Source organism: Eleutherodactylus coqui, chromosome 5 (genome assembly GCF_035609145.1).
Source record: "Eleutherodactylus coqui strain aEleCoq1 chromosome 5, aEleCoq1.hap1, whole genome shotgun sequence".
Lineage (NCBI taxonomy): Eukaryota > Metazoa > Chordata > Amphibia > Anura > Eleutherodactylidae > Eleutherodactylus > Eleutherodactylus coqui.
In genome coordinates this window covers 126,184,790-126,208,730 of record NC_089841.1, presented here as the reverse complement: position 1 = coordinate 126,208,730, position 23,941 = coordinate 126,184,790, and the positions used below count along the sequence as shown (strand labels likewise).

Below are 23,941 nucleotides of genomic sequence, written 5' to 3'. Positions count from 1 at the left end.
GACATGTTTTTTTATATAGTGCACATGAAAAGAGGATTTACACTCCAAAATGGATCCCCCTGTTTGTCCTGTGTTCAAAAACATACCTATTGTGGCCCTAATCTAATGTCTGTATGCACAACGGGGCCCCATTGCTCACTTGTAGAGCCCTTGAGCGGCCAAAACGATGGAGAACCCTCACAAATGACCCCATTTTGAAAACTAGACCCCTACACAAATTTATCTAGGGGGGTACTGCATATTTTAGCCCCACAGTTTTTGAATAACTCTAAGCAAAGCAGAAGGAAAAATGACAAATGCACAGACGCAGAACATCGGGGAGGACGGGGGTGAGCATTCTCAGCTCCCCTTCATGGATCTGTGAGGGGAGTTGAAATATTACCTTTTTAAAACTTTGTATTGACTCTAATACGATCGCCTGACTGGGGGTGGGGCACCCCCATGACAGCTCCAGGTTGTTGGCTACCTCTGGTAATTGTCAGCATGGAGCTGTCAAGTCCACAGCCCGCAGGGCTTCAATCCCCAGAGGAAGTGTGTTTTTACGGCTCTGGCGATTAAAGCCCAGCAAACCAGGACATAAAAACACTATAAATTGGTCACTAAGCGGTTAAGGTAACTTTCTGTGTTACAGCTTGCTTACCCTTTCAGTAGCTTTATAAAGGCTTGTAATGTGTTAAGAGACCAATGGCTTTTTAATGGCTTAAAGGGGTTCTGTAAGAAAAATAAAAAAATTTATACCCACCTGTGCCTTACGAGGCCGTTCACCAGGAAGCTGCTGTTCTTCCGCTGTCCCTCCAGCAGCCGTCCGATCGCAGGGCAGAAGCTGGCAAAGTTCCAGCTTCCGCCCCTGCTTCGACCACTGCCGGATAGCAAATCCTGTCGCCTGGGTCAGTGGTCGACGCATCACAAGTGACGGGTTGCCCACAGATTGGCCTGGCCATGTTTAACCTCCAATGTCCTTGGAGAGTTGACGGCGAATGCGCATGCATCCCCATTCTGGGCGCGGCCAGGTCAACGAGAGCGCGCAGGAGCCGCTGGGAGATGACCCCTAACGCGCCTGGTGAACAAGGGAGGGAAGAAGTACAACGGGATTAGGTGAGTTTGCTTTGCTTTTTTAACTCTTTTCTTTTTACAAGTTAGACTCTACAGGGATGCAGGGCAGGATGCAGGTGAGTATACATTTTTTATTTTACTGACAGAGCCCCTTTAAGGCCACTTTCACATCAGCGTTGGAACCTCCAGCTGGAGGTTTCATTGCAGATCTTGCTGAAGACACAGGAAGAAAAAGCATGCAAAAGCCAAGCAGCTGGGCGGAAATCAGGTGTACCCCATTATAGTGAATGGAGTCCGTTCTGCACGGTTTGGTTCCGATCAGAGATGGAACCGTTCGGCCGTGGAGATTCCCTTTTCCTGCTTCCTGAATGGACCAGGAAAGCATAATCCTTAATGCAGATGTGAAACCGCCCAAAGATAACTTGCTGCAGAAAGTTATCACAGTCAGGTAAAACTTAGCTACATCTGTATTGATTTAATTCTTTATATTTTTCCCAAGCAAGACTGCATGAATTCATATGGTAGACCTATGAGGTGTTGGTACGATTAAGAGTGAGACCTCACCCATGAGAAGTAGGGAACCAGCCTGAAGGTCAAGCAAAAAGGGATGATAGAAGGGAAATGAAAAAGCAGAGTGATCTGTTAATTCAGCACTTGGGGCTGCAGTTTGGATTATGGCTATAGAGGGTATGCTTTCTTCTATGTACACCTGTTTGTACTGTAATAAACATAACTCTTCATAACACATACTACATGACAAATACGGTGCTTTGGGTAAAATAAAACACAGATCTGTCACTGTAGTCCTAGTCATCCCTCACAACTGTATACTGCTGCCTTGCTTCCATTGAAATGGGTCATGTTTGTGCTGCAGTTACTCCTGCTTTCTTTCAAAATGTTATTTTGGGGAAACCATTGCCAAGAGGAACTTCCAGTTTCCCACTTCCACTGATGTTCATCTTGTTAATTGATGCCTGAATGAATCACCCCAGCTGATGCCTAAATCATTCCAGAGAAAGAGCAGTGATTGAGCAGCAGAAGCAGATAGAGCTCTGGTTAACATTACGTCTGACAGACACCTGGGTTCCCGGACGGGTTTATGACGTGTCCCTTTATAAACACATAGAAAACAATCCTTTGCTCATTGTTTTGACTAGAGCTCAAGAATGGACACTTCCTTTTTGATACAAAACACTTACAACATCTATTAGGCCAGTCTCACAAGGACAACGCCAATAGCCCATTGGTTTATATTTGGGCACTCACACTGGTGGGTTTTTTTTGGCGTATATATTACGAAAACAATTGCATGTTCTATTTTGGTGCGTACACGCAAAGATAGTGCATGGGGATTGGTGGCATGCAACAAGTATGCATGCTGGCACACAGCTGGCCAAAGGCTTTGTGTTTGTGTACCCTTCTGAAAAGTTTATATGGTAGAGTCCATGTGATATCATCACACAGGAGTTATGCTGACTGAGAAACTGACTAGTTTAAGAACACATAAACCCAAGTAAATCTGAGCTGGTCTGAATTAAGATCACAGTTCTTTCTGTAAATAAAGCTCAAGTGACAAATAATAAAGTTATGCATCTTTCTAATATTACATCAAACAGAGGTACCAAGCACACTAGAGCAAGGAATGGCATGCTTGCTTGGGGTACAGCTCCACCAAAGTCACCATGAAGTCCAATATGCAACAAGGTCCAAGGCACTGTCAAAATGAAGTTTTTAAAGCTTTATTACAGAGCTCAAAAGCATAACACAGCAAGGTTTCGGCATGCAGGCCTTCAAGACAAAATATACCACCTTATAAACCCTTTATTCAGGTATAATACTCCAACTCGTCTGCAGTTTGGCTAGACACTGCTGAATCTTTCTGAAACCAGACTTGCTGGTCTGGACTTGATTTAAAAAGGTGTTGCCTTTGATAGACCATCCCTTTAACAACTTCATACATTTGCAGTAAAGAGAATTAACATAGTATTAAAAGTAACCTATAAATTGCAGCAAAATAAGTACAAAAATAATAAATTAGGGGTGGGGCGACTTTATTTTCCTCGCTTTGTCAATATATTATTTGATAACAAAAATGATTTAGGCCTCCTTCCCACGAGCGTGACGGGCTCCGCAGCGTAATATTCCGCTGTGAAGCCCGTCACGGCGCCCCCCAGAGCCCCTATACTTACCTGCGGGAGATAGCGTGAAATCGCTTCCCCGCCCACCGCCGCGCGTCACCGCCCGTCACCGCCGCGTCACCGAGCGTGTCACGTGCACGGCCGGCCGTGTCACGTGACGCGGCCGGACCGCGTCATTTGGCGTCATATGACGCTCGGCGGTGGGCGGGAAAGCGTTTTTTCACGCTATCTCCCGCTGGTTACAGCGGGAGATAGCGTGAATGGACAGCTTCCATTGACTGCAATGGAAGCCGTCAGTGCGTACAGCCCGTCCTCACCCGCAGAAAATAGAGCATGCTGCGGGTGAGGACGGGAGAAATCGCGGTGCGTAATTCCGCGGTGGAATTACGCATCGTGAGCATTGTGCTATTAGGTTCAATAGAACCTAATAGCTGCGGGCAACGCAGCGGATTTTCGCCGCGAATTACGCGGCGGAAATCCGTTCGTGGGAAGGAGGCCTTACACAAAAAAAAAAACATGTCTGTTTGCAAAGCTCTTAAGATGTCTCTTCACCTCCTAGAAGAAGTCAGCACTAAATTATCAAGCTAGTGCATAGACTGGACTGGTACTTAAGCCAAAAAATAGAAAATCCTAGTAGATTACAGTGATAGGCTGTAAATTGTGCTATGGAATTTCAAGTAAAGCCTTCTGACCTGCATATAAAAGTTCAAATAGTGGGATCCGTTTTCCCCATAAGAATAATGAATTAGGATATTTTGTCTACTAGTAAATATAAAATAACACTTAAAAGAAGCAAGACTGTAATTATTTAAGTGTCATAAAACACAAAAGTGTAGGAGCAGCTTGGGGAAAGCTGAGAATTAGAGATGCAGCCGGCAGAGGGGAGAAAACTGCTGAAAACTGTAATATACAAATCCTACAATGCTCAGAGATAGTGTTATTTCTTATGTACACATATGACGGCTTATTCTGAAACTTTAGGTAGTTTTAACTCTTGCATCAAACTCATCTACCTACTAGAATTCTGTCCTGAGACAGTAGGTGGCAGGGGAATATATTACTTGCTGTTCTTCTCTGCTGCATCACTGATTCACTGGTTTTTGGCACTGTTTTCCGCCATCTAAAATCACGGCAGCAATTTTCTAACTACCTAATGCACACTGTGCACTGCTTTCTGATTGGCCAGTGCTGACTACATGAGCACCTTTGGCCAATCAGAGGTCAGGAATAATCTAACATTACCAATGCACTGTGGGGATTAGTTTAAAGATTTACTCGCCCATTTTGGATGACAGATAACAGAATCCGGATCCAGCAGATTGGAGGGACGCTGCTTCTTGCATACAAGCGAAAACTTCCGCTCGTGGCAGAAAAATCGCAGTATGCTGCATTCTGTGTGGTTTTCTGCACCGACAGCTTCCATTGAAGTCAATGGAAGCAGTCTGTCCCGCGGCCCTTCCTGTAGAAGGTTCGTGGGATCCGCGTCATCGCCTAGCGATGAAGTGGTTTTATCTGTACTGCGCATGCGTGCCGGCACTTAGGCCGGTGCTTCCGCAGTACAGAAAAAGAGGAAGGGGTTACCAGCTGGGCACAGGGTTGAGCGGGGTTACCAGCCGGGCACAGGGTTGGATCCTGCTGCGGGATCCCACATGCCGGATCTGACCCTGTCATATGCAGGAGGCCTAACATATATGGTCCAGTAAATCTGATAACTTAAAGAAGACCTGTCATGATATAAAGTCAGAGGGACTGGCTGTATAGCTCTGCAGCTCCAGCCCCCCAGACTCTATTTGCTCAAACAGGCTCTTCTTATTTCCAGCTCCCCGAACTGTCAATGTGGGAATAGCTACAAATTACGTTTTAAAGAGCTTTACATGGCTCACTGTTATCGGATGACATTGGACTGTAAATCAAGTCCGATGTTGCCCATTATCAGTGAGCAGTGTGGACCGCCCACTTAATACATTAACAGCACCAAGAACTGGACCTAAGAAGAGCTCACCAGGGGGAAACAGAAGGGAGCATAGAAAATATAATAGGGGTAGGATCAGCGACTGCATGGCTCCAGAGCCATGCAGCCAGCCCCACTAACTTTATCCCATGACAGGCCCTCTTTAAAAACAAATCAGCTTCATTATCTCATGTGCACCTTCTTATAACTTTCTTATCACTTTAAGGAATTTGAGCTTTTTTTCCATTGCATTTCAATTTATTTTCTTATTTTGCAATCTCTTTTATGAAGACCAAAAACTGATAACAACCTTCAAGGACAAAAAATGAATAATGGACACTAAGGAAATCCAGAAATTTACAAAGTGAGATAATCTCCTACAGAAAGCAGCTGTCCTTTTGTGCAGTATCCTGTGCAAGTTAACCTCTTATTTGCTGCAGTTGCCTTACCACCTTCCTATTTTTTTTGTGTGTTTTTTTTATGTAAAATTATCAGTTTTGAAGGGGCTGTCCCACGACGGCACTCCATGTCTGTAGGGCATATGCACAATATTGGTTTGCCTATCACAACACCCTCCTCTATCTGGCACTACCATGTATTGTATGAACAGCTGGCGTATAATGCTAAATGTAACGCAGTATCCGCTGCAGGGGGATTAATAGTCCAATGTAACTTCCCTATAGTAGTAACAGCTGATTGCTGGAGGTTAGGTAAGCTGGACCTGTGGTCAACTTTACTTAACCTAGCATGGAATAGTAGTAAACTAGATCAAAAACAACACTATCAATTACAGATTAAAGGAGTATTCTTATCTCAGACTTTTATAGTCTTTCCAAAGCATACACCATAAAAGCTTGAAATGTGCGGATCCCACCTCTATGACCTGCACCTACCTTGACTTAGAATACGCACAACCCTTGGCCACCCTGAATGAGGTGGTTGTGGATGGTCAGAGGACGAAAATAAGAAGCATCCTGTGAAACACTGTTTCTGAAACTCCAATAAAAGTCAATGGGAGTTATGGAAAAAGCAAGCTACGCTGTTTGTGTAACTTGGGAGCAGGCATATCTCACTTATGACTTCTATGGAAGTAACAGAAACAACGTAGCTCAGTCATCTTCATCTGGTTCTGTCATTCTCACCACCTCGTAATCAGGGGTGTTCCCATTTCCACCATGTTTGGTCAAGATGAGAAAACCCCTCATCTGTGCAAATGTAGGTCAATTACAAAAGTATTCTCCAAAATCTTGATGTTCTTCAGCATTTTTCAGTTTTAAAACCATGTCCACACCCAAGAGTAACCCTAATTGTTTTTCTTGAACCCAAAATCATGGACATGCCCTCTTTATGGACACATTGGAAAACCCAAAATGAATCGTGAATGTTTATTAACCCGCACAAGTTCCTCAAGCTTCAAGAAAAAGACAGATGCATTTATGCAACCTGTTACAAAGCAAAATGTTCTCAATGGATGTTGAGAACTGCTCCTGATCCTCCTGCCCCAACAAGAAACATACAAACACAACCATAGAGAAAGTAGTGAATGAGAAGCAAATTGTGCACTGTGTTGTCTCCCATCATAACAGCACTTGCATTTTACAAATGGCATTTGCAAGAAAAATCTGTGAAAAATGTAAAATTCTATAAAACCCCAAAGGATTGTTATTGGATTGCGCCAAATTATAAATAGAACCATTCTGAAAATAATATAATATCAGGAAATTTCTGATAACGCATTTCACTAATAAAGCCTTTACAGCGGCTCTAAGGAATTGTTTCATTTTAACAGAGCAAATTTTCCGCAAATGCTGCAGCACTATTATTACTATTAGGGAATAGCTACAAATTACATTTAAAGAGCTTTACATTATAGCTCAAGAGAAACAACTGCCAATGAAATGCTGGTGAGTCCTCGCTAGTAAAAGATCCTAATTATAAACAGGACATGAGCATATGTAACCCATGTTATAATTGGAGGGGTGGAAGGTTGTATGCGGGTAATGTTTGCAATCGTTATTTTAGTTCTCGATGAGATAAAATTAGTTGTAGTGGTGAGGGAGTGTCGGAATGTTAAACCAGATGAGAAGGTGATGAGATGGTAGAGAATTCAATCATAGGAGCACAGAAATGCTACTTTTCTGCAGGAAAATGTTTTATAGGGCCAAAAAAATTTACATTACATTATTGATATTAGAAAGAAATCCAGGAAAAAGGAAGAGAAAAGATCTGCATGTGAGATAAAATAGTTTGGCAGCGCTATGGATGGCTTGGATGAAAGTCTCCTTATGGGACAAGAGTGTAAGTCTTAAATAAATGGGGATACTGAACAGTAGACTGTACAGCTAGAAGAAGTGATAATGTGGTTGCCATTTGTCTTGGATTTACAGGGAACCATTTAGGTCTTACAGAATTGTCCCGTTTTGGGTTTTTTTTGCTTCTCTAACATTGGCCAAAAATATTATATCATGGGTTTTAATTCTACATATTCAATGCAATGTGTTGGATAGAACTACTGAAATACTTTTCTACGAGTTCCAACTTATTGGTTTGTGAGCACAATCCTGAAACAATTAACACATAGTTCAATTCTTCACAATTGGTGTCCATTCCTGAAGATATAAAAATGTTGTAAAATGAATCTAATACTATAATGTAAGTTAACGAGAAGTCAATGAGCTATGTTCCTGGCACCTCTCAAAATTGACATAAGTAAGATTTATTACTAGATTTAAAGCTCTGAATTGGATGCTCTGACTGTAAAAGAAGCAGCAGCGTTCTGAATAGAAATGAATGAAATTTATACTGTACTGTAAGCTTCATTTACATTCACTTCAATGAACTGATGTTTATTTCCTCTTATTTTCGGTCACTGGTTGGCTGCGGGGCATTCTCCTTTATTCTTTCATTTTTGATGCACAAAAACTAAGGGAGCCATCATACGGCCAACCAGAAACAGGATGAGTAGATATGACAGGAGAGGGACAGGTAGTCCATTTGTTGGCAAAGCTTCAAATCAAGAAAGAGCCATTACTGCGGAGGGTAAGCAACAGAGTAGCAGGAAATAAATAGGAATCCTAGTGCTTAGTGTCCTCGTTAAAATGAATACGCGGTAACACAAACCACATTTCAACCTTCTCTATGGCTACCATGAAATGATTTCCAATCTGCTATTCATCCCACTTGTCTTCCAAACCTCCTTATGTGTTGCACCTAATCTCAAACGTGAACTACGGTAGATGAGAGGTGGACAAAGGCTTGAGTAGTAAGATCAATCACCAGTTGCATTAGCGATGCTCAGTTCAGATGCAAAGTAGAATCATGGGCAAGTTGTTAATAGGAACATGAGCACTACAAAGCTTCGACAACCCAACCCAATGGAGAAAAAAGGATTCTGCCTATCATGTGAAAGACAACATAGAGTCATTCAATGTAATGGGCCCCATATCAGTGCTTATACAGATGCTGGTTAGTGGAAGGTGGTCACTAAGCATTTGTTGCATGGTAAAGATGGGTACTGTTTGGGGCACTTGGTATATCTTGTAAACAATCTTCTGTTGATTGCTGCACTACTTGTGATTTAATTTTGCCTGTGTAAACAATTATTTCATTTTTATTGCCTCTTAATCAATGAAGACAAGAGACATGGTTGTGCAAAATGTACTGGACATTCCCCATAATGTGTTTCAATTGTGGCTAACACATGATTGTTCATCTTTTTGATACTACAGTTATGACATGCGATATCCTAGAGGACAGTTGTATACAGAGGGATAGACTTTAAAATGACATTACCATATTCTTTTAATCCAAACATTCTGCTAAACTTTTTACTAAAAATTCTGTTTCAGATTATGTGTTTTATTAAGAAAATAAAGACACAAAAAGCCCCAAAGCCTCCAGAAACTAATAAAAAAAACATATGCTCCAAACTTAACTCCTTATGCAGAAAACCACCATTTTTAACAAGCTGGTCATGAGCCAAAGAGGGCATACAAAAGAGCTGGCAGGAAAAGTCAATACATTCTCTCCTGCAGCGTTGTAATGTGATGGAAGACACTAGTACAGAATTGTAACCTAAATATTCATTTACATGTAATGGAAATCTACAGTAAAAGAAATCCTCACGGATTGGAGCAGATTTACTGTTAGCCAGTTGGTTCATAACACCTTCTATCACACTGTAAAAGCATGGAAAATATAAGTGACCAGCAAACACCAGAGATTGGGCACGGTTCACTAGGGATTAGTTAAAACCACTGGGCCACTAGTGATAGGCCTATGCATTGCTGAAACATCTAATCTTACAGATAGCTAAAAAGTAGACACTATCCTATACAGGTCTGGAGGGTACTGTTTCTCTTTGTGGAGAGCACCAAGTAGACATGAGGAGACGTATAGGCTATGCAATGCTCCTCTGGCAAATTTGATATGCAAATGAGGGGCGGTACAATACCTCTGCAGTGCCACCTATTCAAAAGTAGCTTCTCTATAAGTAAATGTCCGACCTTCTAACAAGCCTTCAACATGACTAAGGATATAAGCCAAATCAGAGTCTTCTTCAGTCACTAGCCTCAGCAGTGTTGTGCCATACAATGCTGCCTCACTGGCTGCAGTAGTCACTTGGGTATAGCATGGAGGGGCTATCAGCTTCTACGAGGAAGTAAGTTCTAGACTGGACAGGGAAAGTCATTGGATCTTGTGTATCTAGACTTTTCCAAAGTGTTTGATACTATGCCTCATAAAAGGTTGGTATATAAAATGAGATTGCTTGGTCTGGGTGAGAATGTGTGTAAGTGGGTAAGTAACTGGCTTAGTGATAGAAAGCAGAGGGTGGTTATAAATGGCACATACTCTGATTGGGTCACTGTTACTAGTGGGGTACCAGAGGGGGGCAGTGCTGGGCCCTATTCTGTATAATATATTTATTAATGACCTGGTAGAGGGATTGTATAGTAAATATCAATATTTGCATATTATACAAAATTATGTAAAGTAATTATCACTGGAGCAGACAAAATGTGGTTACAAATGGATCTGGGTAAGTTAGGGGCTTGGGCAGAAAAGTGACAAATGATGAATGTAAGGTTATGCACATGGGCAGGGGAAATACATGTCACCATTACACACTAAGTGGGAAGCCACTGGGTAACACTGACATGGAAAAGGTCTTGGGGATTTTAAATGCTAACCTCACTGGAACAGAGTCAGGCAGCTGCTGCCAAGGCAAATACAATCATAGGATGCATAAAAAGAGGTCCAGGAGCACATGATGAGAACATTGTTCTTCCTCTTTACAAGTCACTGGTTAGATCACACATTGAATATTGTGTACAGTTTGGGGCACAGATACTCTAGAAGGACATATCAGAACTTGAGCGGGTACAAAGGCGGGCAACTAAAGTAATAAACGTAATGGGTGGACTACAATACACAGAGAAGTTTTTAAAATGGGGGTTATTTAGTTCAGAAAAAAGATGGCTGAGGGGCGACCTAATAACTATGTATAATATATCAGGGTACAATACAGAGATCCCTCTCTGGATGGCAGATAAACTCAAAAACTGTTCTTATCACCGTGGCCTGTTTTCGTAGTGCAGCTCTCTTCCACTGAAGTGAATGAGAAAGAGCCACCTGGGCCACTGCTCTACAGATGGCATTTTGAATGTTTTGGCCATCCACAGCTCTTTGCCAACAGCTGATCAATGGGGTCCCCAAGCACCCCAATCTGCTACTGGTGACCTATAGATCTGCTGTTAGTGACCTATGCTGAAGATAGGTCACCAATAGTTTTTGGAAAACCGTTTTACTGTGAAAGCCAATGTGTTAATTAGTAAAAGTGAAAATCACTTTATTTACCTAAAATGATATGTGTGTGCTGAAAAAATCCCTCTACCATGCTAGCCACTAGAAGTGTCTTTTCCTTCTAATTTGCTGTACACTACGTGTTATCAAGTGAAATCTGTCTCTAGTAACAGAGAGAACAAGACAGAAAGTGGAGGAGTGTAATGACTAATGCTGCCCACAGAAGTCTATGGAAAGTAGAGAGCAGAGGGAAGGAAAAGCTGCTAGTGGGAGAAAGACTCACATAGACAAGCTGGAGCGAATGGTGAGCTATTTACTATCCCACAGCTACTGGAATCACATCTACACTGCTGATCACCTCTCTAGTGTTCGGCATACTAACGTTATTCCTCTGTGTATGCTAATGACAGTTAGAGAGCAGAATCTGCGGTTTTCTCCATCACAGCAGCTAGATTCGGATAGGATGAAAGGACTAGTTTTCTGATTCTATGTGCAGGCACAAGTAGTCTGTCAAGTGCATTCAGAGGCGGCATCAACAGCGCACAGCAAGGAAACAGCAGCAAAGGTAATCATCTCACCTCCCTGGACTCAGCATGTACGCTCCTATGAGCCCTATAAGCAAGTTCTTACTTTGTCACAAGTAACACTTCAGTTCCTTTTTAAGTCCCTTCAGAATAAAACCGCACTAATTTGTTGCTTAGAGCGCAGACAAAAAATGTAAAACATGTACCCACGTTATCTTTAATCTGGTACAGCAGTTGCCCTCTAAATGTACTTTACTGCTTACCTTAAACAATACCAGAGCACAAATATAGCATTCTGAAACCACAGAAGCCAGTTATGACCAAATTTGGTCTTGAGAAAAGCTTTTGCAATGAAAATATAAAATCGATTCCAGAATAATTATTCCAAGCGATTCATCTCAGAGCCAGCTGTGATGGAGACGTTAAAACACCAGGACAATTGAATTAAGACACACTGGTCATATTAGTCTTACCCCAGGCTAGATACAATTGCACACACTTAGCAAGTAAAGAAAACAGGTCACTGTTTCAGACATTCGGCTATCAAGGGAGAAGAAGTGCACCACTAGAGTCATTGCTGGGGCTGTGCCAGGTCATTGGGGATTCTACAAGTGTTTTCATTTTCTTCTCTTGTAAACTCTTTTTGAAGAAAAAATAACTTATTGTTCTTACATTATTCTATGTGCATAGATTTCATCAAAAGAATTACAATCCTTTCTTTTATTTACCCAGTAGGGAAAGTACTTTTATGTTCAAATGGAGTAAAGACAGAATGACATATTGTACACTGTAATCAAAGAGGGCCTGTCAGCTCTTGTTACACGTCTGGTATAGTAAATACTTGCATTCGCCATAAAATAACAATAGCGTTTTGCGCTCCTCTGTTATTCCTCCTGGAAGAGTATGAACAAAATTAACAACTGGGTATTACTATTCTACTTACCAATGAGGGGCTTCCCTACACACTTAATTCTGAGGGTACAAGGAACAAACCCTTTGGACAATTTTTAGCATATAATACTAGCGCACAAGTAATGCTGAAATAACCATTTTGTACACTCGTTGTAACAAAAAAATAAATCAAGCACCTAGAAGGAGTTGTCGTTTTTCTGCAAAACTCAGCATGCAGTGATGTGATTAGATGAAGGTCTGGTCACCTGAGGCCCTAAAAGTGGTTCCCCCTTGGCCTGTAAAAAGGCTCTCAGAGGCTCCTTGTGTGTAGTGGACCTCTTTATCCGCTTGTGTAGAGCTTGTTGACCACTAGACTGCCCTATGATGCAGTTGAAGAGATTTCACCAAGTAAACAGAGATTAAGAGGGCGCGCATTATTGGATTGTGAGAAGATGGATGTCTTATCAACAAATTGCTCACCCCCTGGGCCGTTCTGACTGTAAAAAGGTGTTGGGACCAGTGGATGCGTGAGGGCACACAAGGTGACAGGGCTCAGGACGGTTTAACAGACCACCAGTATAGAAGATTGTCTGATCATCCAACCAGCACAAGCAGCTCCAGCAAGTTTGTTTTCCACCATTCAGAGACAGGTAGCACCATTGTTACACCGCTGTGTCTGTCTGAACCATTTCCAGCCACTCTTCCAGGTACTTGGCCGAAGGACATTTGGTCTCACAGAGCCCATTAGATGTACTGCCTTTGACACCCATCGTCACTTCCATTTGCAGTGGTGTCGTGAACGCCGAAACTGGACTGCTAAGGAGTGGAACCGGGTTGTCTTCAGTGATGACTGTAGGTTTAGTTTGGACACTGATGACAACCATGTTTGTGTCTGAAGACCTATGGGTGAGCACTAGAGATGAGCGAGACTACTCGGTAAGGCAGTTACTCAAGCAAGCATCGCTCTTCTCGAGTAACTGCTTAGTGATCCGAGCAGGCTTGGGTGGGCTGCGGAGGGGGGGGGGGGAGCGGAGTGGAGCACACTGCCCCCACTGCTGCTGTGATGGTCTGGGGGGCCATCGCATATGACAGTCACCCCTAGTAGTGGTACGAGGGACAATGACCGCTCAGTGATATGTTCAGCATACCCTGCAGCCACATGTATTCCTCTCACAGCGGCTTCCAGAAAGCCTTTCCCAGCAGGATAATGCTCGGCTGCACACAGTAAGGGTGTCATCAGAATGTCTCCATAACATTGTCACACTTCTGTGGCCTGCCCAGTTGCCAGATTTATCACCAATAGAACATGTATGGGACCATTTAGGATGCCAAATTCGACAGCCTACAAGATCTATAGCAAATGTGGACTGATATGCTGCAGGATACCATACGGAACCTGTATGCTTCCATGTCTGCCTGTATCACCAATCTAGAGGCGGTACAACAGGATACTAGAGCCTCCAGGCTCGCCTGTATCACATCTTGTATCCAAGCTAGAGGCGGTACAACACAGTACTAGAGCCTCCATGCCCGCCTGCATCACATCTTGTATCCAAGCAAGAGGTGGTACAACAGGGTACTAGAGCCTCCATGCCCGCCTGCATCACATCTTGTATCCAAGCTAGAGGTGGTACAACAGGGTACTAGAGCCTCCATGCCCACCCGTATCACATCTTGTATCTAAGCTAGAGACGGTACAAGAGGGTACTAGGGCCTCCTTCAAGGGGTCAGTTTTCTGCTATAAATTATCCTTTTGCTCTGATATTGTAATCACTTACATCAACGTTACAATCACACAGAGAAAGTTTCATTCGATTCCAACAACTCCTCCTAGGTGCTTGATATTTTTGACAATGAATGTAAGTGCTCTTGCTCAGGGGTCCCCAATTTATGACTCTTCAGCTCTCCTAAAACTACAACTCCCACCCCTACCTTAACAGTCATAATTTGTTAGGATTGTCAGCTGAAGAGCCACCACAGATTAGGGACCACTGCCTTAGATAAATGCTTCACTGGTTTAGCTGGAGAACTGCTTCTTTAGACCTCAGTATACTACCATATTTGAGGCCCGTGTGCTCTCCATGTTAATCCATGGACAGCTCACAGACCCCTCACAGGCCTATGAGGCTATGTACAAGGCATGTCCTATTCCTGTCCGTTTCAATGTGCTGTGTCTGTGTATATTGGATGACACACGGACTTGCATCTGTGTGCTGTTCACTGTAAGTTGCGTAGTTGCGCACAAACTCGCACATTAGCCTAAGGCCTAATTCAGATGGTCGGACTGTGGCTTCATGCAAGATCAGATCAATTTAGGACAAAGCAGTAAGTTCTAGGTGTCTCAAAAGTGTGGAAACACCCATAGAGAATGAAAACAGTTTGGTAGACAGTGATGCAGTTTTTCATACAAGCTGCAGGAGAAGGGGAAAGCTGTTAGGCTATGTTTCCAACAAGGCGGCCATTTTGAATACTGTCATCTTGGATTCAACTCTAATTCTTCCATTGGGAAGGTAGCTGTGGGATATTTTAAACTGGCAGAGAATTTCTCCAGAAAACCAATGGTGTGCTTGATTTTCACATAACTTTATTCGTTCTCATGTTAAAACGGTGATTTTTCTTCCTTATGTCAAGCAGACCGTGCTGTAATCATCCTTATGTCAGGAGAACGAAGCACATGTCATCGCTGCAGATTTCAATCAACGCCACCCAACCAGACCTTCTATTTCCCACAGTGCAGTTGTCAAACGTCTTTCATATACGGAGAAACAGGTTAACCCTTGTTTTCCCTATTCGATGCTTTTTAGTGATGAAGAAAATTTCCTTTTGAATGGTGAGGTCAACAAACAGAATCATGGATACTAATCAAGACACAAGCCCTTATTGGACTGATCCATCTACATGGCTGCCTTACCTTCAGTGAGGGTATGGTGTGGTGTATGGGATAACCAAATTGTGGGCCCTTTCTTCATTGAGGGAACATTAAGAGCAGACATTTATGCAAGGTTGTTAGATGAAGACATGTTTCCTTCATTGCTGTCAGAGGATGGAACATTTCCACAATTCTTCCAACAAGATGGCACCCCGCCTCATTGCAGGGGCGTTGTCAGTGACTTGTTGTGCAGTTTCCCTAAAAATGGATTGGTCATACAGCTTTGGTCGAATGGCCACTATATTCTCCTAATTTGACCCCTCTGGATTTCTATCCATAGGGTTATGTCAAGGCACATGTGTACTCTGAGAAGATACAGCGTGTCGCTCATCTGAAATGCAGAATTGTTGATGCTTATGCTAGCACAAGAATCAGAATTCAAAAGAAATGGGTGAAAAGGATAGGATTGACACTTGAATATGGTGGCCAACATGTTTTAACACATACTTTAGAGATTATGGGTAGTTTTCTGATTTCACATAAAATCATAGTGTTAGGACTTATTCACACGATCGTATATTGGCCGCCGTTTTCACGGCCGGCCGATATACGCTATCATCTGATGCATTGGATTCCAATGCATCAGATCATCACATAGGCGTATTCCTGCAGACTAGACAGGAAAGCTAGTTCTGGAACGATATTCCTGTCCGGACTACACCAGCTGCCATAGACTCCTTTGGGAGCCAATGACAGTGGCCGGAGAAGGACGGGGGAATGACAGCTAAACTTCCTCCCCCTTCTCTGTCCTCCCCTCTGGTTGTTTGCAATGGGAGGGGCGGGACAGGGGCAGAGCTAAGCTCCGCCCCATTCCCTTCCATTGCTGGCTGCAGACAAGGGGAGGGGGCGGGAGCTTAGCAAACAGACGGAGGGGAAGAGAGAGGAGGAGGAGGGAAGGGAGAGACAATTTAGCAGAGCTAAGCTGTCTCCCCCCGCCCGATGGCATATAAGCCCATGCATCAGATGGTAACATATATTGGCCGGCCTTGAAAACACCAGCCGATATACGCTCGTGTTAATAAAGCCTTAATGTGAGAACGAATACAATTCTGTTAAAATGAAGCACACCATTGTATTTCCGATGAAATTCTCTGCCACTTTGATATATAACACACCTACCGTTTCAATGGAAAAATCAAGAGTTGAATCCAAGATGGTGGCATTTAAAACGGTTGGTGATGTTGTCAAACAGGCATCCTCCTTTCCCTGCAGCTTGCATTGCCTCATCGCCTGCCAAACCATTTTTATTCTATATGAGTGTTTCCACACTTTGGAGACACCCTGTATATTAGGTTACACAAAGATGAATTTTGGTCTTTTGAAGGCAGCTATACAGCCTACACCTGGTTATCATCTACAAAAAGATTCCATGCCCTTCCTTCATCTGTTACATTCATTTAATTTACGGTACATCATGAAAATCGTATGTATCAGGAGCTGTTCAAGAGCAAAGATGCATGTTGGAATCTCGGTCGTTTTGTCCTAAAAAGCTGTTACTCTGTAACTAATGTATTCTGATATTGATAAACGTTAAAAAAGGCAGTGATACAAGTATAGCTACAGATGATGAACAGCAACCCTGCTACTAGTAATGTCTATGAGAGATTTACTTGGAACATAAGACAAAAAGGTATTTGCATACAGATTGTAAAAAGTGTCGCCAACTTCATTATAAAGCACTCTGCAGCAGATTTAAAGGTCTAGGCTATGCATGGGCAACTTTCCACACTCCAAGTGTTGATGACTTACATCTTCCATAATCCTCAGCCAGTCGCTGGCTGCTAACTGACATAGCATCATGCAAGACTTAATTCAGCTGCAGCAGATTTTGCTGCGTTTGCTTGTGCCAAAATTACAGTGAAAACAGGACAGTGGCTAAACAGTCATCGGCTATGGAGAAATGATGTAAGTTATGGCACAAGCCTATGCTTGCTCATTGCAGGCATAGATTTAATTTCCTGACTGATTGGTGAAAATGCACCAAATTAATACTTGTGGTGCACATTACTCCAGCTACTGTACCCTTCAACTTTAGATCGGTATAAAGAAACACCAGTTTTAGCATATGTGAGCCAATGTGTTCCTTGTCAATCTCTCTTTTCACCCTGTACAAAACTATGTCATTACAAAATAAAAAACATGGGTCGGGAAGGGTATCGCTTCTAGTTAAGTAGAGTACCTAGAAGGTGAGTGAGAAGACTTATAAGGCCACTCATGCTCCTCTGGGAAATATGCAAATAAGGAAGATGGAACAATACCTCTGCAGCACCACCTATTGGAAGGCAGCATCCCTGCAAGCCAATGTTACTCTTTATACAAGCCTTATAACAATGACCAAGCTAGAATACCATACACAGACAGCTGTTTCGGGGGGTTTTGCCCTCATTAGATTACAGTAGGATAAAAACAACACTTATCAGACAATCCATGCTTCCATGTTAATAAATGCATGGGAAACTAGATCGATGCATGTCAGGGGCCCTTCTGCTCTGTAGTAAAGCTCCATCAGTGTCACTTACTGGGTCACCTTTTTAGGGTAAGGTCATTTAGCCATAGAAGAGATGTATTACAAGCACTGACTTTCATTCAGGAGGCTTGACATGCACCATTGAATTTAATGAGCTCCATCTGCAAGGTAGGCCATGGAATGGAAAAGTAGTCCGGTACCGAACTCTCATGAAAGCTGTCTAAAAGAAAATCTGTCTTTGTTGTCCATAGCAACCAATCACAGCGCACCTTTCATCTTTTATACTACTGGGGTCAAATAAAAGCTGTGCGGTGATTGGTTGCTACAGGCAACAAATAGAGATTTTCTTTTACACAGCTTTCGTACAAGTGTGGTGTACTTTTCAGTGGCCTACTCTATAATTCTGTACATCTCCCCTGCAGAGCCAGCTTCCACAATGATAAGCTGATTGTGGAGGTTTCATTTGCTGGAACGGTTAGGCTTCTGGCAACTGGAATCCAGGGATCGGCTCATTGTCGTGAAAGCTACCAGACAAAATATTGCTGTGATATGACATCCCATTTAATGGGCTTGTTCCATCTCAGCAAGTTATCGCTTATCCACAGGATAGAGGTTAATTTGCTGTTTGGTGGGACCACCACCAATCTCTAGATTTCATCCCCAAGGGCTTCTTCATATGGCCGTGATTTCATCCTGTTTTCGCAAAACATGACAAAAGGAAACTATTGATTCCAATGGTTTGGTTTTGACTAGTGGGATTCTTATGCGTTAATACTAATCGCAAAAAAAGACAGGATTTGCCCTAATTTTATCGCACATAGTTTTTCTATGTACGAGAAAAGATAGGACAGGACCTATCCTCCCGTTGTTTTGTTTCTTAAACTCGCACGCAATAGGACAGAGTTTGAATAGTCAAAAAAAAAATCACTGGTTCTTGCGGAATTACGCTCCGTAGCGGCGTGCGTATTTGCAAACGCACCCATTTGTATTTAAGCCCTAAATGTTCCAAAATGTGGGAAGTGGTGGCCGTGCATTCACGCCATTGCACCATGTACTTCAATGAGACCACCGGACATAGCCGAGTTCAAGTGCAACCATGGTTCTGGCTTCACATGAGTGTAAGCGTATTATGCGCACCAGAGCACGCGTATATGCGGAATGAATTATGCTTTTTTACAGGTACATCAGTGTGTGAAGGGTGTATTTACATGGGTCATATTCATGCGCAAGTTCCGTCCAATTGCAATATGGACAGAACTCGCACATGAAAAGAACCCATTAATTTCAACCTGTTCATTCACATGAGTAATTTTTCTCTCTGACTATGGCTGGATTCAAATGGATGCAAGCACAATTGCATGCGCCTTAGCACAACGTTTTCATGCTATGAGGCTTTTTGCAAGCATATTGGCATACTTCACAGTACTTTTTCTGCCCGCAGGGCATATTCATTTGCGCATGGCAAACAAATGCACCAATTGAAATGGCTAATTAGTTCCAGATGTATTATTCTGTCAGCGCAATTATGCAGTGCTCCATACATCTTCTTGTGTAGTGCGCATGCATCTGCGCAACTGCGTTGACTATGAGAACCTTTGGCGCGCAAATCCGCAGGAAAATAGAGCATGTTCTTTTTTTTTTTGTGGCCAAAATGCATGTGCAAAATACGCGCATGTGAACGTGTATTGTGCACGCAAATACGTCCATGTGAAGCTGGCCTGATGGGCCAAGACAGAAAAATCACAGAGTGTCCTAATTTTGGGTGATTCTATTTAAGTAACACCCATTATTTTCTATGGGAGCAAAAAAATAAATTGCATCGCACTGGTATATAAATGCGATTTTCATGCAAGTGCAATCTGATTTTTTAAATTTTTATTATTGGAACAACATTGGATTTTCACGCACGTTAAAATCGCTTACCAAACAGCCGCAGTGCGCAGGCCCATAAAAGAGCTAATCGCCAGGAACCCTGTATGACGGACCCCAGTGATCAACCATTGATGACCATTCATGAGGATTGGCCATAAACCGTCTCCAACTAGACAACCCCTTTAAAATGTAGATGGATTACGATCTGCTGAAACCAGTCTTGAGAAAGCAGGACGTCTCAAGGAGCTGCAAGCATAGTGTGACGCCAGTAGCGACTGCAATAGTTTACCTTTACTTTACCTTCTAAGAGGCAAAGCAGACATGTAATTGTCCTGCGGAGGAGAAGTGAGCCCATAAATAAATCCGTACAAAGGCTGCCCCACCGTCACATAGTGCAGAGAGGGGAGAAACATGTCAGGCTGCTGTTGGGATGTGACTTATGAGGTTATTTTGCAGCTTTCTCCCCAGTAATGGTAATCTCTGCTCTGTCAGACTACACATGATATATGCCAGCTGAATGGCCTGTTTAAAATCCCTTTAATTCCCCGGTTCCTGGAACAGACAGATCACCGGTCAGCGGACACAGAGGATATCCTACAGACTGCAGGTGGACAACAATGGGGGTTATATCATGGAGTGCTGGCAGTAGTACCGCGCACATGATTGACCTGATCCATCCAGTATACTGCATATACATCTTTAGCAAAACAATTGAACCAATCACAGCACAGCTTTCATCTTACCTCAGCAGTAAGCTGCGCTGTGATTTGTTGTTATGGGCAATAAAGACATGTGCCTTTTGACAGCTTTCATCAGAGTGTGGTGGTGGCCTACTTTTCCGTGGCCTTCCTGTAGATGCTATGGTGATGATGAGTGAGTGCAAATCATGTAGTTACTTAATAAATACACATGAGGGCAGAGTCGTGTAGATAACAAACCACGCCACATCAGGCTCCTACACATGGCCGAGTTCAATGTCCCGCGGATGAGAGGCGCTTGTGCCAAAACACCTCCCATCACTTCGCCCATTTGAAAGCGGCCTCAGGTTTCACACCTGCATTTGGAATTCTGCTTTCCTGGTCCATTTGCGGAGCAGGAAAGGAGCATCCCCGCGGACGAACGGGTCCATCTCAAGATAAATTTGAATAGTGCCAAATGAACCCCATTGACTATAATGGGGTTTGTTTGTCTTATGCCCGGCTTTTGGTTGGTAGAAAAAGCGCTGCATGCAATGCTTTTTCTTCCAGTAATTTGAGACGGATCTGTGAAAGAACCTCCAACCGCAGATGTGAAACCGGCCTAAGATGTATATATATATTGAATGATGTGCCGCTACACACTGTGCCTCACACTCATCATCACCATAGCATCTACAGGGGGCCACGGAAAGGTACCCAGACACCACACTCTTATGAAACCTGTCTAAAAGAAAATCTTTGTTGTCCATTTCAACCAATCACAGCGCAGCTTTCATCTCTTATACTGGTAAGGTTAAAAATGAAAGCTGTGCTTGTGATTGGATGCTATGTTAGTTATCTCGCTTTTACGACAAGGGTCTGTAGCACCGATCTAGAATGACCACGACCGAGAGCATTGTTCCATTCAGTGTAGATATCGGTGGAGGTACTGTTGCCTATCAGTTGCACCCACGAGCGCCAGGGACGACCAGAAAGCCTTCACCATCTGGCAGGCGCTATGGCCAACAAAGATTTTTTTACACAGCTTTCATAAGACTGATGTGCCGGACTACTTTTGCATGGCCCAACTTATATAACAAACTTCATGCCTCACATTATCTACATCCACACAAGTGGCGTGAAGCTACCTTTTTCAATCACACAAGCCTATGGCTGGGTTCCCACGGGATGGAAATCCTGCGGAAATTTCGTGGAATGTCCGCAGCAGGATCACACGGAAATTCTGCGAGATTTCTGCAGCTGAAAGGCTGTTTCAAAACCTGTGCCAACAGCTTGTCCGCCTGTATTCCACTGCGGAAATCTCTCCCCATAGAGAGAAGAGAGCCACAGAGGAAACGGTGATACAATTAACTTGTTGCGTATTTGAATTCTGCGCCGCATGCCAGTTTCTGCGCGGCTCGTCCGCAGCTGACTGTCTGGTGCGTGTGGACTAGGTTTTTGCAAATCTTGTCCACTTTGCTGCTTAGTCTCAGGCTTAAGAATGCATGCAGAATTTCTGTGCGGAATGTCCGCACGGAAATTCTGCGGCAATTCCGCCCCATGTGAACCCAGCCTACATAGTAAAACGTGCACTTCTTGGTCAGTCATCTGCTGACGTTCTATGACAACGGTTTAACGAAGTGGCAAAATCTTGATTTAACAAATTCCAAACTTAAGACCTGCGTACAACCTCAAATACGTAAAACCAGAGAGGGGAGAATGAGACAATGAAGAGCAAACGAAAGTGAAGAACAGTAATCTGCAGTAAGTGGCTCCTGAGTGCGGAGACTTATAAGAGTAGATTGCAGTCCTGATGGAGAACAGGCGGCTGCAGCACCTCCACATCGGGAACAATTCACACTAGTAGACCCCCGAAGATGAAGGTTTATCAGCAGAGCATGGTGCCACATGTCACTCATCTCAATGACAGCCAGCAACAACTTGAGGCGTCATGTGACGAGGGGGACTCAGCGCCCCCTGAACACAGCAGCTTTGTTCAGTGCGAGGGGATTATATAGGGTGCTGACCTTGTGAGCCGCCAACACTTTAGATCTGGTAACAATCTAGATTATCCCATCATCAGCCAGACAATAGAAGTATTAGGACTTGTCTACATGTGTGAGCTGGGAGCTCTTCTAGCGAGGTCAGCACTATACATTACGGTCAGCACTATACATTACGGTCAGCAGCACTATATATTATGGTCAGCAGCACTATATATTCTGCTCGTCCATCATACAGCCACCATCACAGCCACATAGATGGTCAATGCACATGATGACAAGCCAGAAGAGATACATTGTAGCACACAGCAGTTTATGGCAAATCCCACAATTAGTTGATACAAGTAAATAGAAATATTGCAACACTGAAAGCTACTTTTGTTAATAAATGTACATAAAATAGGGTCTAGAGATGCAGCAGAGCTCAGTCAGGTGCAGCAATGATGAATATGTCATTTGCACATCGTGCTGTCCTATATGTGGGTTTGCAGCACTTAGCTGCCACAACTGAGGCGACAGGGCGCTGCATCAGCTCTGCTACATCTGCACAGAGAATGGAGACAGGTGGCAGGGATAAAGGACCCAGCAATGGGCTATAGTGGAGGGATGGGGTCATCACCCGAGAACAAAGCTGCGGGCAGCGTTACCATGGAGACAATCATCCAGCATCTGCTCCGGGGTCCACAGACTGGACCAGATCCCCCATCAGTGCCCCTGAGCGGTGGGTTCCCCCTCGTCCATGTTCCCACTAATCACCTTTGTCTCCTCCGCTGGAATCCCCTGGATCCTTCTGTAGGTGAGAGGATGCGCGTCCGGAGCTCCGCGGCAGCAGCACACAGCGGCCTCCCAGGCAGAGAGCAGCGCCGGCCTCAGCCTGCACACATGGGGTTAACCCCGCCGACGGCCACGCCCCCTAGTACTGATTGGTCTCAGCTGTGTGCGTGAAACCCCGCCCAATTAGGTCACAGGCCGGCCCCTGACTGCCGGCGGCTGACGGCTACTGCTGACCGCGGGGAGGACAGCGGCTGTACACATGTATGGGCTGCGGGGTCGGTCCGGTCACATCAGCGGAACCGCGCTGATCCTGCTAGGAAACCGGCAGATTGCAGCAGACTGCTGGATGCAAATTTAAGGGGCATTCACACCGGTGGGCGGAAAAATGCCGCGATTTCCCTCGTTCATCTGTGTTTATAATGAGCCCCAACATTGTGATGGGTGAGGAGGTGCATTAAAAATCGCTGAAATGCACTGAAATAGCGCAGACGGCACTTGAAAAATCGCATAATCAAAAACGCTGCTCTCAAACGCTTGTCTGACAAGCCCCATTGAAATCAATGGAGGTGTTTTACAGCTAAACAATTTAAAAAAATCCCACCTTTGTGGGCGTGGCCTAAGGCTGAGAAAATTGCGTGAGATTTATGCGTTGCGAGATGCACAAACATGAACCCCATTTTTTTATACGGGGTCATACACATGAGCGATGCGATGCAGGAAACACATGGCAGCATGTTGTATCATTCTGCGTGCTCTCACATCGTAGCGCCCACTGTCTTAAACAAGGCCGGCGGCAGCAGCACACCTTGCGCTAGGTGCGCACTATGCAAGGTCTCCTGTTGAAAACAATTGGAGAAACT

General features: G+C 43.7%; 1 protein-coding gene across 2 annotated transcripts in view; it reads right to left on the bottom strand.

Moving 5' to 3' along the window:
- SNCAIP (synuclein alpha interacting protein) overlaps positions 1 to 23,142 on the bottom strand; it is a 209,436-nt gene extending 186,294 nt beyond the window's left edge. For both annotated transcript variants that reach the window (XM_066603114.1, XM_066603115.1), the window contains exon 1: positions 23,064 to 23,142. The gene's annotated coding sequence lies outside the window, so the exon portion shown is untranslated. The remainder of the gene's footprint in view (positions 1 to 23,063) is intronic.
- Positions 23,143 to 23,941: the final 799 nt, after the last annotated feature.